The following is a 17,318-nucleotide window of genomic DNA, read 5'->3' as shown; positions in this document are numbered from 1 at the left end:
TTTTATAATACTTGACAGAACATTTACAAATACAGTAAGCATATATCTGAGTTGACTCGTTTAACAGTGAGTGCTGACTTGCAAGAATGAGCCATTTAGGGAACGAGTCTTCTTCACGAAGCGAATTACACATAACCAACTCAAAGCACTCTGGGAAAAAAAAAACTTTGAGCTCATATCTGTGTGTGCGAAGAGACAAAGGAAGAGAGGACTGCGTAGTGTTTACACAGTTAAAAGTGTGTGTGGTTTTCGATTCTGTCACGAGCATGATGAGTTAATTTCCTGTTTAGAGACGTGTCTGACATCATCGCAGTACAGACAAAAACACCCTCAGGTTTATGCCGCAGTGTGGTTTGTGTATGTCATACATTTAACAAAAAAAAAAAAGCAAATTAACACAATAAGTTGTTTACGCAACGACAGGCTAATAATTTTACTTTTGCTACCAGGTATTTTAGTAATCTAGTAAGAACTTACATCTTTAACTTCCTGTTCGAGGTTTACCTTTTAAATCTTTCTATAAAACACCTCACACTGCCTGTGTAATGAGGAGGCCCATGACTGGCATTTTATAGATACAGTATGTGTGATAAAGCAGTCACTATCCATCATAATCCTTTTCTGGGCCAATTAGGGACCTCCTGATTGTGAAAATCGCGACGCAAAAACATCCAATAAGCATCAGATCTCTCAGCGAAAAGCCTTCTTGGTGAGACAGGTCAAAGGAGAATGGCCAGACTGGTTCAAGCTAATAGTCACTCTTTACAACCGTGGTGAGCAGAAAAGCATCTCAGAAACCCACAACACTTCAAACCTTGAGGCAGATGAGCTACAACAGCAGAAGACCACAATGGGTTCCATTCCTGCCAAACTGGACAGCTTCGGAGAACCTGTGGAGAAAATCTACTTACGTTTGTATTAATGTTAGAAATAATCATTCATTTGGAGTCTGAAATATTCACAGTGACTGATGAAGCTGGAAATATACGTTTCCTGTTTGTTTTTGATTGACGTGAAGCCAGTTTTCTCTTTTTAGGGTGGAACCTGCAGTGTGAGGGAAATCCCAAAAATATCACCAGGTCCAAATGTGTGGATAACCACACACACACTTTAGATCTGTGTGTGAATGAGGATGAAAGGAAACTTCTTGCTTTAGTACCCACAGTCCCCAGGGAGGGTTGGAGACTAGTGATGTCATCACACTTGCATCCAATTGTGAACTTACAGGGTTTCCATTCTGAATCACCTGCTTTTGTGTGTGTGTGTGTGTGTGTGTGTGTGTGTGTGTGTGTGTGTGTGTGTGTGTGTGTGAGATATACATTCTTGAGGTAGGAGGTGGATTTTCAAAATAAGGATCATATTCAGGGTGCACTTTTTCTCTGAGTACCTGCTCAAATTTTCTCATTCATCTCATCTCATTATCTGTAGCCGCTTTATCCTGTTCTACAGGGTCACAGGCGAGCTGGAGCCTATCCCAGCTGACTACGGGCGAAAGGCGGGGTACACCCTGGACAAGTCGCCAGGTCATCACAGGGCTGACACTTATGCCGCTTTTCCACTACAAACGCGGCTGAGTCGGGCTGAGCGGGGCTGTTGAAGTTGCATTTCGACTACAACCGCGCTGAACCGCGCTGGCTGGAAGTGGGTGGACACATTGGGTGGAGTTAGCAAAAGTGGGTGGACGTCAGGTGATGTCGCTATGCGGCGCAAACAGTGACATCAGTGACCTTTTAAGCGGTAGTCTCACGACCCGGAGAGTAAACAATAAACATGGAGGACATGGAGTCGTTAGTGTTGCTGGTCTTGGTGCTGTGGCTTGTTGTCACCGACAACGCCAACAGATACTGGCAAGAGCGTATAGATGAGGCGAGGCGCATAAGGCTTCAGAAATTCTCGTAGTTCGTAATTCTCCTTCTTCCGGGTTTACGGTGTTTACAGATCCCAGCGTGCTCGCGGGGCGTGTGTGGGCATGTGAGGACACTCCTCCTCACCAATCAGTGCACAGGGGAGTGTCTGCTCATGCCCCCAGCCTCACTCGGCACGGTTTGGCTCGCTTCAGCCCCACTCCAAAACGGTGCGAGTTTTAGGGGCTAAGCAGGGCTGAAGCGAGCCGAGTCGTGCTGTTTTTGGTAGTCGAAACGCGAGCCGTGTCGGGCTGAAGTGAGCTGAAAAAGGGCCAATAGACACAGACAACCATTCACACTCAACTGGGGAAACCCACGCGGGCAACATGCAAACTCCACACAGAAAGGCCCTCGCCGGCCACGGGGCTCGAACCCGGACCTTCTTGCTGTGAGGCGACAGCGCTAACCACTACACCACCGTGCCGCCCGTACTTGAATTTTAATTATTTTATTAAATTCTTTCAGGACAAGTTTAAATCTGAGCAGATAAATGAATTTTAGGACTTGTCCAAAATGAACATTTATAAAATGTGAGTTATTAAGTGGGTTTGGGTTTATTTACACACACTTGCATAGAAGTTCATTGATAAATGGATTGACACAACAGACAGATTAGCATACAGACATAAGGACAGACAGAAAGAAAAACAGATGGAGTAAGATAGATAGATAGATAGATAGATAGATAGATAGATAGATAGATAGATAGATAGATAGATAGATAGATAGATAGATAGATAGATGTAAATTCGGGCACTACTGTACAGTAGCTGAAGAATATGGGGCATGTGAATTCACAAAAATGTGAAGTGTGTGTGTGTGGGGGGTCTCTTTACATCCAAAAAGGAAAGTTTCTAAAGTCTCTAAACTCAGAGTCGAGTTATATTTAGCTGATGAGGGGAAACTGAAATTTCAGTTGCTCTCCAAAACAACAAAAACGAAGTTCAGACTTCCTTCCTGAAAGCATGGGAAAATCTGACGCAACACACACATCATGAAAACACATCTCTATGTAGCTAGCCACGTTTGCTAGCTAGCTAACCTGAATAAATCAAACTCACAACCTGGTACATTTTTGTGATTAAATTTCTTATTTACACCAGCTAATATTTATGTGTTATTTATTCAGCAAAATTTCTTGTTTGTGGAATTTTCACTCACTTTAGCAGCGGGAACACACTCCTCACTGCGAGGCTTGTAAAGTGTGATCAAGTGTGATTTTTCTTTTGTTTTTTAAAATGTGGATGATGAAGGACATTCAGTTACAGAACTCAACCCCACTGCTGAGTTTGTGTGATGTCATTCCTGATCAGTACACTCTTAAACATTACATCAGTGTGAATTATAAATGCTGAATGCTGCTCAAGACCCAGTGTGTCTTGCTGTAAGTTACTGCCCTCTACTGGCTATAAAGAGCCTGAACCTGTAGAATTGACAGGATTATTCATGATATTTAATTCATTGAGTTTCATTATTAGAGCTGGATAAATTAATCACCTGTAACTCCTGTAAACTCGTGTGTGTGTGTGTGTGTGTGTGTGTGTGTGTGTGTGTGTGTGTGTGTGAGGGACTATTTGTGTGTAAGTTTGGGTAGTGTGTATTTGTGTGTGTAAGAGTGGAGAGTGTATTAATGTGTGTTATAGTGTGTGTATTAGAGCATTAATTTGTTGAAAAATGTTAGTATAGCATACACTATTATTATGTGTGATAGAATATGATAGTGTTACAGTGTACTGTGACAGTGGACAGAGAAAACCACTGCAAACACAGCGCATCGCTCCTCACTCTACCACTCTCGTGCTGCTGAAAGGACCCCCTCCTGCTCCCTACATGAAGCTCCTCTTGCAGCATCTCCTGGAGACCAGTCTCCAGCAACAGCTGGTGACCCTAGAGCTTGCTAAAGGACTGCAGGTCACCACCCAGGAGCTGCTGCAGCAGCAAGCCAGAGCATCTCCACTCCCAGGTTGCCTCCTGGACCCACGACAGGAAGCACTCCATCTGATCCACAAATTAACCCTTGATAACAACAATGAGGCATACCTGTACACCTTTGAGCAGACTGCATTTTGGGAAGGTTGGCCCAAAGAAGAATGAGCCCTCTGGCTCCACTGCTCACTGGAGAGGCCCAGCTGGTCTACTTTAGCCTCCTGCTGGCCTCAACAGAGGATTACCTGCTCCTGAAAGAGCAGATCCTTGGATGCTGCAGGTTCTCCATCTGCTAGGCTGCAATGGAGTTTCATTGCTGGGTGTACTGGGCTGAGGTTAACCCTCACAACCAAATGGATGCTCTCTTGAGGACCACCAGAAGATGGCTGAAACCTCAGCGGCACTCAGCTGTGCAGGTCATAGAGCAGATCACTATGGACCAGTTCCTCCAGGCACTACCACTGGTAAAGTGCATGGCCATCTGCAAGAGGTCTCCCACAACCCCTGCCAAGCACGTTGGGGCTCTGGAGTGTGCCTTGGCAATGCTGGACATCAGTAATCATGTCTAGCCAGCTCCAGCACATACCAGACCTTTATGTCCTCCCTCATGGGCCAACCTGGAGCCCCCGTGGCACCCTCCACGCACCATGCACCCTCCCTCTCCTGTCAACCAGCCCATGCCGACCACATCTGAATATCCATTTCCCGCTCCTGCCTGGAAGCTGTGGCTCACTGGCTGCATTGTCCATTCACCTTCCAGCCCTCATCTCCCTAGCACCCCTAAGAGGATCACGAGGTGGCCAGTCCAAGCCCTCCTGGACTCAGGCAGCACCATCATGCTGGTCCATCCCTCCATCTTGCTTGAAGCTGAAGGGAACTGTGGTAGAGTCAGGGTCACCTGCATGCATGGGGATGTACAAGTGGTAGCTGCCACCTACGTCCACATCGGAGATGAGAGAGGTGAGTGGAATGCCACTGTGGGTGTGGTGCCTGACCTCCTTGTCCTGTTCCTCCTAGGTCGGGACTGGCTGGGGTTTCTGAAAGAGCTACCTGCCACCAGGAGGATGAGGAGATGCTGTGTGCCTAGGAGACCCACAGGCCACCCCACACTGCCTGAAGATGCGTGCCTGGCTGGGTGAGGAAGCTGAGGATTGCACTACAGGTGAGTCACACACCACAACTAACACACTCTTGTGTGTGTTTAAGCAGGTGATGCACAAAAGGTAGTTTGGGCAGGTGCAGAAACAGGATGGATGGCTGAAGAATTGCTGGGGGCAGGTGCACTTTCTGAAGGGAGAGGACCAGCAACCAGGCCAGTCACTCCCTAAGTCCTACTTCTTAGTTTGCCAAAGTCTCCTGTAACGCCATACCAAGCACTGGGGGCAGGACATAGACCTACTAGTGGTCCCTCACTCCAAGGTGGACATTGTGATGCACCTAGCCCACTTTCACCCCTTGGGCAGCCACCTCATGAGCCAGAACACCCTGGAAAAGGTCAAAGATCACTTTCTCTGGCCTGGGATGAAAACAGAGGTTAAGAATTTCTGCCGGTGCTGCCACCAGTGCCAGTGCACTGTCCCATAGAGACCTTCTGCTGCTCCACTCATACCTCTCCTGATCATAGGTGTTCCCTTCAAGAGAGTGGGCATGGATCTAGTGAATCCCCTTTCCATGTCTGCCCAGGGTGCTAAACACATCCTGATCATCATGGACTACACCACCTGGTACCCCAAGGTAGTGCCACTACAGAAGGCCACCTCCAAGAGCATCACCCGGAAGCTGGTTCTGCTGTTTTCCAGAATGGGGCTCCCCAAGACATTCTCACAGACCAGAGTGTTCCTTTTGTCTCCAAGCTAATGGTGGATGTGTGGTGGTTGTTGCAGGTCTGGCAGATTCACACGTCAGTATACCATCCAGAGAACAATGGGCTGGTTGAAAGGTTTATGAAGGTTTAGTTTATAAAGAGCATGAGGCAGAATAAAGGCATGAGAATTTCACCTTGAACAGGCTGTGGAAAAGGGGTCTGTGTGTCATCAACATAACAGTGGAAGCTAATACAGTGCTTATGAATAATATTACTTAGAGACAGCATATATAAAGAAAAAAGCAGTGGGCCTAAGACAGAACCTTGTGGAACACCAAACTTTACCTTAGGATGCATAGAGATTCAAGATTCAAGAGATGTTTATTTTCAGCCCGTCCATATACAAGGATAGAGTAAGATTGAAATAACATTTCTCTAAGACCTGTGGTGCAGCATAAAAGACAAAATACTAGATAAAGGCTGAGCATTATATATATATATATATAAAATACTTATTTTACTGTATATTAGACTTTTATTTTTATATTCAATGTACCAATTAAGGAGTTGCACTGAAATTTCGTTGGACAGCTGTGCAATGACAATCAAGGTATTGAAATGAAAATGAAATGAAATTGAAACATAAACTATTGCAAGTCAAAAGGAAAAACTGGTCATGCAAAATAAGCAGTGAGTACTGCAATGGTAATGTACATTATACAATGGAGAGTGTAAAGTGGCTTTGTGTTAGTTTAAGGTATCAGTGCAATATAAACCGTGCACTGAGAAACAGACAGAGCAATGTATAATAAATTATGCAACAGTAAGTGTAAAGTGACTTTATACCAATTGTCAGTGCAATGTAAACAGTACAGAAGAGAGTTGGTCCACTTTAAGGCTCTTGGTGCAAGAAGGGGGCACCAAGGTGTTGAAGAGCCTAACTACCTAGGGAAAGAAGCTGTTGTAATATCTGGTAGTGGTGGTTTGGTTGCTCCAAAACAACAAAAGGGTGAACAGTTCATAGGATGAGTGGGAGGGGTCTGCCACAATGCTGGTCACATAGAGAAGTCACCATTTCTATCTACAAACTGCTAACAATCAGTTAAATAAGACCTGAGCCAGGAGAGGGCCGTTCCTTTAACTCCCACAATATCTTCTAGTTGAGCAAGGTATGATCAGTGGTGTCAAAATCTGCACAACGGTCAAGCAACACAAGCAAATAGACAGCTCTGATCAGATGCCAGTAATAGGTCATTTACTACTTTAATCAGTGCTGTTTCTGTGCTATGATGAGGTCTTAATCCTGATTGATACATTTCATGGATGTTATTCCTACATAGATATGAGCATAGTAACTGCTGTGCCACAGCTTTTTCAAGGATCTTGGTGATAAAGGGTAGGTTTGATATTGGCCAGTAGTTGGGCAGCTGACAGGGGTTGACGTCAAGTTTTTAAATCAGCATGTGTTATATTCTTATAGTGTGTGATATAGTGTGTGTTATAACATATGTACAGTGTGTGTTGTAGAGTTTTATAGTGTGTGTTATAGTGTAGAGGAGAGCAGAGAGACTTGGGACAAGTTTTCAGCTTTTGTAGATTGTGTGAAATTCTTTGCAGGTCACATCACATTCATGTTGCATAAGAGAGTATTTACTATACCCTCTTGCCACAACATGAGTTTCTCAGCATGTTACATATACTGGCCTTCAGGCTTCACTTTTTCTGTCATTATGTTTTGCAGGGAGATATGAGACATTGAGGGGAGACATGGGACATTATGTTGCGAGACTTGGGACATAGTGGGGAGACATGGAACAAAAATAAAATACCTAGGTCTACATGTTTAATTTTTATTTATGATCAAAACTTGTAACATATGGACTGTATGAACACAATTCTGGTACAACGATAGAAAAATGTCAGTTTACCCAAAACCTGCCTTGGCAAAACAGTTCCATTCTGAAGAAGGAACGAAATAAGCTTCATCCTCATGCAAGAAAGGACACGTCCACATTTTTAACAAAAATCTCATCTTATCTCATTATCTCTAGCCGCTTTATCCTGTTCTACAGGGTCGCAGGCGAGCTGGATCCTATCCCAGCTGACTACGGGCGAAAGGCGGGGTTCACCCTGGACAAGTCGCCAGGTCATCACAGGGCTGACACATAGACACAGACAACCATTCACACTCACATTCACACCTACGCTCAATTTAGAGTCACCAGTTAACCTAACCTGCATGTCTTTGGACTGTGGGGGAAACCGGAGCACCCGGAGGAAACCCATGCAGAGAACATGCAAACTCCGCACAGAAAGGCCCTCGCCGGCCACGGGGCTCGAACCCGGACCTTCTTGCTGTGAGGCGACAGCGCTAACCACTACACCACCGTGCCACCTTTAACAAAAATGTTTAAAGAATTTTATATTTGTAAACCACAAGAAAAAAGCCTGTAACATGATGAACTGTCCCAGCTCTCCCCATCTGGCCATTTTTTTTTTTTTTGGGGGGGGGGGGGGGGGGGGAATCCTTGAATGTTTTCCCCACAATTTAAGTTTCTAAATATTACGCTCATTCTGGGCTACAGACTTTAATTTCGAACAAATCCCCAATTCACCAGCATTAATTACACCAGGTGGATTTACAGTGTGTGTTAGAATGTAGTGTTATAGAGTGTGTGTGTGTGTGTGTGTGTGTGTGTGTGTGTGTGTGTGTGTGTGTGTGTGTTGGAACATTTGCTTCTTGGAAAGTGTTACTGTAAGTAAAACAGTACTGTATTGTACAGAGACTGTATTACTGTGGGCTTGTGTGTTATATCAGGACTGAGATATTTCAGGGCATGTTGTTATAGGGAAATGATCTGCAGCTGAGTGGTATCGTGTGTCCTGTCAGACGTTCTATACATGTAAAAGTTATATTTTTTATCCATTTATAGTTACAGGGCAATACATTATAACAGAGTACATTAAACGGCGTTTGATGTTGATTAGAGGAATACCGCAGAGGAACACAAAGGGCTGAATAATGGGTTTTGATTTAAACAGGACAGAAGGGTTAACTCTGGCCACATCATGTACTTCATTATTGACTGACATCAGTGTGTTATGTGGAAAACAGATGGACCAGATAAGAAGTCATTATATTTTCAGATAATCTCTGGTGATTTGCAAAACAAACATGCAGTGTGCGTCCCTGTAGACATACCGTAAAGAAAGAGAACAAAAACAAGATAAAGTTTTATCGTAAATAACCATGTGGCACCTGTGTCAGGAATGCAACAGATATAAAGTTCAGCAAATATATATATATTAGATTAGATTCATTTTATTCATCCTGCATTGGGGAAATTCACGTGTTACAGTAGCAAGAAAATGTCAAACAGATAATAAATAAAACTGACATAAAAATTAGACAAACAAAGGATTGAATACAAAGGGCTATTTGCATTATCTACCGTGAAAAAGTATAGAAAAATTGCCTTATTGAGAGGCTCGGAAAAATTACACACACACACACACACACACACACACACACATATATATCAGGCCTAGAAATTCATATATTTTTCACCAGCCAGCCGGACTAGTTCCCTTCCAAAGTAACTCGCCAAACAGAAAATCAACTCGCCAAAATTTGTTCATGTATGAATTTTACTTCTGTCAAAAATAATGCAAAAGAGAGTCGTTACCATTGTTCATGACTAATGTGCATTTATTTCAAGACCCGAGTATTTTGATACTGTTATTAAATACATAAATGAGAACAACACAGAGCACCATAATATAATATCAACAAATAATAATATATTGGAAAACTTGGCAACTTGGTGTACGAGTATTGAAAGCAAATATACTTACTATCATGACTATAGCACTCAAAATATGTCCAACATGCTTTCTGTATTTCACCATTTATGAGAGAGAAAGCATTAGGAGCTTCATATTGACTCGGAATCAACTTGAAAAAAATGAATTATTCCATAAAAATCGTATCGCAGCCAAGGCCTACCCTGCTCCCACGTTTGCTTATAAGTCCTTTGTCGTTTCTCCTTCTCGTACGCTTTATCGGTGGCCTTTTTCTCCTCTTCAGACCGAGGTCGCTTTGTCCCCGTCTCTAGCGGTTTCTGTACACCTTTCAGAAAATTCCACATCGCAACGTAGCTTTGGCAGATGTAGATGTAAACAACAAAAATACGTGTTTAAATGGGCGATAATGTGGCCACATCTATTGAATTTGATAACGTGATTACCGCGATATTCAACGAGATGCGTTATATGCATGCGCAGTAGTGAAAAAAACGACAGCCCGACTCGTACACGATATGATTCGGAATTCTTCGGTATTTTCCGTCCTGCCGATAAACACATCGATTAACACAGACACGGCACACGCTTAATATGTCGCGGCTTTAGTTCATGGTGTGTCTGAATCTTCGCTTCACATATATTTTTTATTTTCAACTAGCTAGCCGGGCTGCCTAGTGACAGGAATTACCTGCCAAATGACAAATTAAGTCGCTTTGGGTGACCGGACCACCGCGAATTTCGAGCCGTGTATATATACAGTTAGGTCCATAAATATTTGGACAGAGACAACATTTTTCTAATTTTAGTTCTGTACAGTACCACAATGAATTTTGAACAAAACAATTCAGATGCAGTTGAAGTTCAGACTTTCAGCTTTAATTCAGTGGGTTGAACAAAATGATTGCTTAAAAATGTGAGGAACTAAAGCATTTTTTAAACACAATCCCTTCATTTCAGGGGCTCAAAAGTAATTGGACAAATTAAATAATTGTAAATAAAATGTTCATTTCTAATACTTGGTTGAAAACCCTTTGTTGGCAATGACTGCCTGAAGTCTTGAACTCATGGACATCACCAGACGCTGTGTTTCCTCCTTTTTAATGCTCTGCCAGGCCTTTACTGCAGCGGTTTTCAGTTGCTGTTTGTTTGTAGGCCTTTCTGTCTGAAGTTTAGTCTTTAACAAGTGAAATGCTGCTCAATTGGGTTGAGATCAGGTGACTGACTTGGCCATTCAAGAATATTCCACTTCTTTGCTTTAATAAACTCCTGGGTTGCTTTGGCTTTATGTTTTGGGTCGTTGTCCATCTGTATTATGAAACGCCGACCAATCAGTTTGGCTTGATTTGAGCACACAGTATGTCTCTGAATACCTCAGAATTCATCCGGCTGCTTCTGTCCTGTGTCACATCATCAATAAACACTAGTGACCCAGTGCCACTGGCAGCCATGCATGCCCAAGCCATCACACTGCCTCCGCCGTGTTTTACAGATGATGTGGTATGCTTTGGATCATGAGCTGTACCACACCTTTGCCATACTTTTTTCTTTCCATCATTCTGGTCAAGGTTGATCTTGGTTTCATCTGTCCAAAGAATGTTCTTCCAGAACTGTGCTGGCTTTTTTAGATGTTTTTTAGCAAATTCCAGTCTAGCCTTTTTATTCTTGAGGCTTATGAGTGGCTTGCACCGTGCAGTGAGCCCTCTGTATTTACTTTCATGCAGTCTTCTCTTTATGGTAGATTTGGATGTTGATACGCCTACCTCCTGGAGAGTGTTGTTCACTTGGTTGGCTGTTGTGAAGGGGTTTCTCTTCACTATGGAAATTATTCTGCGATCATCCACCTCTGTTGTCTTCTGTGGGCGTCCAGGTCTTTTTGCATTGATGAGTTCACCAGTGCTTTCTTTCTTTCTTTCTTTCTTTCTTTCTTTCTTTCTTTCTTTCTTTCTTTCTCAGGAATCTGTGGTTGGTTGAAGAGAGCAACTGGACTTGCTTGACGATTCTTGAAAACGTTTCGCCTCTCCTCCGAAAGGCATCCTCAGTTCTGTCTGACTACTAGGGAGTATCCAGTATTTATCCTCTCATGGATCATCATAGAATCTGAATCAGAATGCTGATGGCTGCATTGTGGGCGGCTGATAAGATGTTGTAGACACCCACCTCTGTTCAATGATGGTCGTTCCAGGTTGACAAAAATCAGCATTCTGATTCGGATTCTATGATGATCCATGAGAGGATAAATACTGGATACTCCAGTAGGCGAAACATTTTCAAGAATCGTCAAGAAAGTCCAGTTGCTCTCTTCAACCAACCACAGATTACTATATACCTGGACGACTGAGTTTCTTCACAGATATGTTTCTTTCTCAGGATGTACCAAACTGTAGATTTTGCCACTCCTAATATTGTAGCAATTTCTCGGATGGGTTTTTTCTGTTTTTGCAGCTTAAGGATGGCTTGTTTCACCTGCATGGAGAGCTCCTTTGACCGCATGTTTTCTTCACAGCAAAATCTTCCAAATGCAAGCACCACACCTCAAATCAACTCCAGGCCTTTTATCTGCTTAATTGAGAATGGCATAACGAAGGAATTGCCCGCACCTGCCCATGAAATAGCCTTTGAGTCAATTGTTCAATTACTTTTGGTCCCTTTCAAAACAGGGTGGCACATGTTAAGGAGCTGAAACTCCTAAACCCTTCAACCAATTTTAATGTGGATCCCCTCAAATGAAAGCTGAAAGTCTGGACTTTATGTCCATGTCCATTATAGAACTATAACTTGGATATGTTCCAGTAAACAGGTAAAAAAACAAAATTTGCGTCAGTGTCCAAATATATATGGGCCTAACTGTATGTATATATATATATATATATATATATATATATATATATATATATATATATATATATATATATATAAGAAATGAAGCAATGTTAGCATAAAATCATTCAAATTCATGGTTCAGGTTTTAACAAGTTTAATAAATAATAAATAAAATGTGTGAGAATGTTGTACTAATTAACACTACCTTAAAATGAACAAAAAGTATAAAAGTGTGTGATAGTGTGTGTCTTAAGGCCAATTTATGCTGACAACCCAGTCCTCGCAGACGGCGTCGCAGACAGTGTCTGCGTAGCCCTCCCCCCACCTTCGCAGACGCTCTGCGCGCACCTCCCAAAAATTGTGACCACCGCAGAAGCCTCGCAGACAGCGTCGCAGACAAGAGGGCTCTGATTGGTCCACTCTAATCCGCTGTACACGCACTTCCACTTCCCTACTTTCCCGGTTTGTTTTGTTTTCACGACCACTATTTTTAAAAACACGAGCGAAGATGGAGCAGCACGAAGAGCGGTTGATCGAGGAAGTGAGGAAGTACGTACATCCCAACGACTCCAGTTCTAGTCATTATAAGTAACCGGAGGATAAACACTCCACTAACCACACCCACCAACTACTCCTAGTGATTTCGCGACTTCACGCCCCCTTGCGTTGTGGCGGTGAATAACATCGCGCACGCCTATTACTCCCCGCTCAACGATAAATTACAACTGTCTGCGAAAAGCTATCTGCGAAAGCCTTGTCGCAAGAGCATGCAGAGGCCTTTAGAGTGTGTTAGTGTGTGCTTGTGTCCCTGATTATTTTAGTGTGTTAGTGTGTGTCTCTCTCTGTTGAGGTACACATGCTACTCCTGAGATACTCCTGATGCCCTACTTCTGGCTGAGGTTCTCATCACCTCACTCCTGTTGAGGAGGGCCCCATATGGACAACCTAATGATATATTATACATTACAAGCGTTTAGCAGATGCTCTTATCCAGAGCAACACACCCAGAGCAGATGGGCAGCAGTTGGGGGTTTGGTGCCTTACTCAAGGTCACATCCTACTGGTCCAGAGAATCGAACCGGTGGCCTTTTGGTCCTGAAGCTGCTTCTCTGACCATTAGACCATGGCTTTCCTCAAAGTAATGATACATTTAGAAACTGTGAAGATGGTTTAGGACAACAATCACTATGATAACTTTAGGACTGCAGGTGTCATGAACAGTTTTGCACTCAAGTCTCCATCAATGAACAACTGATAACTTCAACAAAACAGACTTCCTGTTAAACTATAATGAATTTCCTGGTTACACAGTTGTACTTTGTGAGTCTATAGGACACAGTTAAAACAATTAACAATTAAATTCTTTAAAGCTAGATGGCCTTTCGATTTCATAAAATCGGTGAAATTCAGTTCCGTCTGAAATGTGGTGATTGTGATATCTGTTTATTTCTGTAATATCTCACAAAATATCAGGCCATTCTGTGGCTGGGAAGTTATTTAATTTGAGGGGATTAAAGCAAATAATGTGCATGAAATCACTTGCAGGTTTACCTTCTTCTTCTTCTTTTGGGTTTTACGGTAGCTGGCATTCACAGTGTCGCATTACTGCCATCTACAGGTTTCCCTTTGAGCGTGCACTGACAGTTCCATTATTCTGTCGCTAAACGAACAGCTGATCATACCGAGGTGCTTGCTGACCACCGATATTTATTAGTTTGGTCCTGCGTTTCCTTTCCTTCGTATATAACGTAACGTCTTTTCTTCTTCTCGCTTTCTTTCCGTTACTGTAGTCGGTCTTTCATGTTTCATTCGCACACTCATGTCCTCCATTTTTCTCTCCTGTTTCAAATTTGTATCCCACAATGCCTTGCGTGAACAGGGAAAGCCCACCACGTGATGCATGAAATACTGTAGTATTTTGAATTGGGTCATGGTGAAGCAGGAAAAAATAGAGGAGAATTTAGGGCCACGTGGAGATAAATTCAATAATTGTTCTATTTTGTAAAAAAAAAACATAATAAAACTGGAAGTCTGTGATTCAAATTCAGTAGCTTTCAGTCACTAAACAAAAATAATTGGGTGTCGGGAAAATTCTTTTTATGACCTATGCTTGAAAAATCTGAAAGGAAGTACAATTAAACTTGTTGTTTTGCCTTTTGCTAAATCATTGGAGAGCTGCGTATTGCTTTAACATACGCTGTCATTACCACAAGGAGTACTTTTACTCAAAATAGATAAAATAATACGTACAAATAGATATTTATTTTAAAGATATGCTAATATTATGTGTTGTACATAATGGGTGGCACGGTGGTGTAGTGGTTAGCGCTGTCGCCTCATAGCAAGAAAGTTCTGGGTTCGAGCCCAGCGGCCGGCGAGGGCCTTTCTGTGCGGAGTTTGCATGTTGTCTGTGTGGGTTTCCTCTGGGTGCTCCGGTTTCCCCCAAAGACATGCAGGTTAGGTTAATATGGGACGGCCTTGAGCGAGGTACCGAACCCCTAACTGCTCCCCGGGTGCTGTTAGCATGGCTGCCCACTTCTTTGGGTATGTGTTTCTTTCTTTGTACGATGGAGTGATCCTAGCAAAATAAACATTAGACCCAGGATCATATTTTGAGGTCAAAATATCAAATAAACATTCATCATAAATTACAATAGCACAATGTTAAACAGATAAAATTCGACTTATTACTCATAAAATCATGAAAAATATGTAAGGCTATAATAATTGAGAAATAATAAAAATGATACCAGTTTGAACTGAATTATCATATCACAATTTTGATGAAAATGATACTGTTGCGGTCATGACATTCTGGATCGATACTCACTTGTTTTTGCTACGAATTTGAAAAAATATACATAAAAACCTCACTGCTGAGTGTATTGAGTGTCTGAGACTGCATTGTGGAGAGAATAATAGTTACATCACAAATGGGGAAAAAAAACAACAATAGAGATCTTGCAGTCACGTGACCGGAAAGCACACAACCGCCATCGTGTCGGTCAAAAACCCCGCTGAATACTGCTGCACTCGTGTACAGAATGGATCAATTTCAACCGACGGACTACACGGCTCATTTTTCTAATGAACAGATAACTAGATCCCCTCCTTGAACTGCCACCTTATTGTGGTGGAGGGGTTTGCGTGCTTGAATGATCCTAGGAGCTATGTTGTCGGGGGCATTATGCCCCTGTCAGGGTTTCCCAAGGCAGACAGGTCCTAGGTGACAGGCCAGACTAAGAGCAGTTCACCAAAACCCCTATGGAGAAAAATCCGAGGACCGTGACGTCGCCCGGGATGACGCAGCCGGGGCCCCACCCTGGAGCCAGGCCCGGGGTTGGGGCTCGTATGCGAGCGCTTGGTGGCCGGGCCTTTGCCCATGGGGCCCGGCCGGGCTCAGCCCGAAGAGCTGACGTGGGCCCGACCTCCTGTGGGTTCACCACCCACAGAGGTAGCAGTAGGGGACTGGTGCAATGTGGATTGGGTGGCAGTCGAAGGCAGGGGCCTCGACGACCTGATCCCCGGACACAGCGGCTGGCTGTTGGGACATGGAATGTCACTTCGCTGGGGGGGAAAGAGCCTGAGCTTGTGCGGGAGGTTGAGAGGTACCGGCTAGAGATAGTTGGGCTCACCTCCATGCACAGCTTGGGCTCTGGAACCCAGCTCCTCGAGAGGGGCTGGACTTTCCACTTCTCTGGAGTCGCCCGTGGTGAGCGGCGGCGGGCTGGTGTGGGCTTGCTTATAGCTCCCCAGCTCAGCCGCCATGTGTTGGAGTTTACCCCAGTGAACGAGAGGGTCGCCTCGCTGCGCCTTCGGATTGGGGAGAGGGCTCTTGCTGTTGTTTGTGCCTATGGCCCAAATAGCAGTATAGAGTATCCGGCCTTCTTGGAGTCCCTGGGAGAGGTACTGAGGAGTGCTCAGACTGGGGACTCCATTGTGTTACTGGGGGACTTCAATGCTCACGTGGGAGATGACAGTGACACCTGGAGGGGCGTGGTTGGGAGGAACGGCCTCCCCGATCTGAACCCGAGTGGTGTTTTGTTATTGGACTTCTGTGCTAGTCACGGTTTGTCCATAACGAACACCATGTTCGAGCATAGGGGTGTCCATAAGTGCACGTGGCACCAGGACACCTTAGGTCGGAGGTCAATGATAGACTTTGTAGTCGTTTCATCTGATCTCCGGCCCTATGTCTTGGACACTCGGGTGAAGAGAGGGGCTGAGCTGTCAACTGATCACCACCTGGTGGTGAGTTGGATCCGCTGGCGGAGGAGGAAGCTGGACAGACCTGGCAGGCCCAAACGTATGGTGAGGGTCTGCTGGGAACGTCTGGCCGAGCACTCTGTCGGGGAGGTCTTTAACTCCCACCTCCGGGAGAGCTTTTCCCAGCTTCCGAGGGAGGCGGGGGACATTGAGTCTGAGTGGACCATGTTCTCTACCTCCATTGTGGACGCAGCTGTTCAGAGCTGTGGCCGCAAGGTCTCCGGTGCCTGTCGTGGCGGCAATCCCCGAACCCGGTGGTGGACACCGGAAGTAAGGGATGCCGTCAAGCTGAAGAAGGAGTCCTATCGGGCCATGTTAACCTCCAGGACTCCCGAGGCAGCTGACGGGTATCGGCAGGCCAGGCGTGCTGCAGCTCGGGCAGTTGCGGAGGCAAAAACTCGGAACTGGGAGGAGTTCGGGGAGGCCATGGAGAAGGACTATCGGTCGGCCTCGAAGAAATTCTGGCAAACCGTCCGACGCCTCAGGAGGGGGAAGCAGTACTCTGCCAACACTGTTTACAGTGCGGGTGGGGAGCTGTTGACCTCGACTGGGGACATTGTTGGGCGGTGGAAGGAATACTTTGAGGATCTCCTCAATCCCACCATCATGTCTTCCACTGAGGAGACTGAGGCTGATGACTCAGAGGTGGACTCGTCCATTACCCAAGCCGAAGTCACTGAGGTGGTTTGCAAGCTCCTCGGTGGCAAGGCACCGGGGGTGGATGAGATCCGCCCTGAGTATCTCAAGTCTCTGGATGTTGTGGGGCTGTCTTGGTTAACACGCCTCTGCAACAT

At 44.5% G+C, this 17,318-nt stretch overlaps 1 protein-coding gene across 1 annotated transcript in view; it reads left to right on the top strand.

Annotated features, from left to right (window-relative positions):
* The first annotated feature begins 4,954 nt into the window (after positions 1 to 4,954).
* The window catches only part of adgrg11 (adhesion G protein-coupled receptor G11), a 136,474-nt gene continuing 124,110 nt past the window's right edge, over positions 4,955 to 17,318 (top strand). The window contains exon 1 of the mRNA XM_060913558.1: positions 4,955 to 4,992. The gene's annotated coding sequence lies outside the window, so the exon portion shown is untranslated. The remainder of the gene's footprint in view (positions 4,993 to 17,318) is intronic.

This window comes from Neoarius graeffei, chromosome 2 (assembly GCF_027579695.1).
Source record: "Neoarius graeffei isolate fNeoGra1 chromosome 2, fNeoGra1.pri, whole genome shotgun sequence".
NCBI lineage: Eukaryota > Metazoa > Chordata > Actinopteri > Siluriformes > Ariidae > Neoarius > Neoarius graeffei.
This window is presented reverse-complemented; position numbering and strand designations above follow the sequence as displayed.